Consider the following 1,761-nt stretch of genomic DNA (forward strand, 5'->3'; position numbering starts at 1 on the left):
GGGTAGCAATCCAATAGACAAGAATGTCAATAGAAACTCAGAATTCCCTTGGACTTTTTTTAGAATCAAGCAACACACAAATGCATAATTATATTACCTTGAATATCAAGGCATCAAATAAAGATAGCCACGTTCAAGCTTGTACATTTCATGATCTTCTTCAAGGTAGCCCATGTAACAGATGAATTTCACAAGTCACAGGTTCAGAATAACAGCTTCACAATGATCATGTTGCAAATGAACTTGGAGAGATCTTGAATGATGTATCAGATGAAGTTTCAAATTGCAAGCACTTGGTTTATCAATAAGTTGGCATTGGCCAAATCCTTTAGCATAGGAGTGTTGCCTAAGTTCTAAGTCCATTTGTCCAAGATCAAGCCAACAGTCCACACAAAAGTTTTTTTAGGGTTTTTTGTTGTTATTATGTACATTAATGGTCAAAGACCACAGAAACAAATAAAGTACAAATAAAATATATCACACAATATGGTCCAAGTGGACAAAGTGAAAATTGCATTAACATAAACAATTAGAATGATATGAACAATGGCAAATGTATAAAAGCTAGAATTAAATGACATTAAAGTAAAGGGCTTGAAATTAAAAGTTAGTAGTTAATAGGTTAGAAGTTAGTATTGTTTTGTTTTTGCTTTTCATTCTTAGACATTCTTTGGAGAACACTCAACCCACTTATCACAAGCATGGATCCTTGAACCAAGACATCTTCCAAAGGAAGGAAAAAAGGCCAAGTTTACACACAATACCATGAAAGAGGGGAGACTTACAATCTCACTAACTAGAATGCTATGTCTTTTATGTCACAAATTTAGCGCTATGTTAAGCAATCGTTATTGGACTTATGTAGAAGTCACAACTATTTGAGGTCGGGCAATAGAATTTTGGTGTTAATGCATGTTAGAGACATAGTATTATGAACTATGTTCATGAAACATACCACACACAAAAAGAATATGCAAAAGGTGTGGCCTAATCTCATTCATACTCATGTTAATTTTTCAATCAACTAGCATTAGGAATTTGAGATATCATATGCCAAATGAGATGAATGCATAAAGAATGGGAATGAGATTAAGAGGGAGAGGAATGGATCAAAACACAAATTGATCAAAGGAGGACTTTTACCAAATTAATATCATCCATTCATTTTGGGAGATGGAATGTACATTCCATCAATCCCCTAAATTCAATGATATTAACTAAACAAAGTCAAATCAACCTTGACCAAGGCCCAACAACAACAGTCAAACATAAACAAGTCATCACAATTGGTCAACAAAATTATTTGGCATTTATTCCAATTAAAAATACTAAAATAATGCATTTAAATTAAATATGGTTTTTCAAATTCCTAAAACCTCATCAAAACACCAAATAAATGGCCATGAGATTTATCATAGGTCAAACAAGGTCAAAGGACCTTGGAGAAAAAATTTCAGATTTTTTAAAGACTTAAAAAGTATTTTTAAACAATTAAAAACAAATGAAAAATCAATTAAATCATGAAAAATATTAATAATGATCCAAAAAATAATTTTAATTCAGAATATGAAAGGGGAAAATATTTGATTTTTTTTTGTGAAACTCTCATACTTTTTGGATCAATATTAAAATTAATATGAATTAATGAAAATAAAAGGAATAAAAGAAAATAAAAAATAACCAAAAAACGTGAGCCACTTGATCTCCCTCATTAATTGAGGTGGCAGATCAAGTGGCCACCAGCGCGTGTTCCATTGTGGT

The sequence above is a fragment of the Lathyrus oleraceus genome, chromosome 5 (genome assembly GCF_024323335.1).
Source record: "Lathyrus oleraceus cultivar Zhongwan6 chromosome 5, CAAS_Psat_ZW6_1.0, whole genome shotgun sequence".
NCBI classification, from domain to species: Eukaryota; Viridiplantae; Streptophyta; class Magnoliopsida; order Fabales; family Fabaceae; genus Lathyrus; species Lathyrus oleraceus.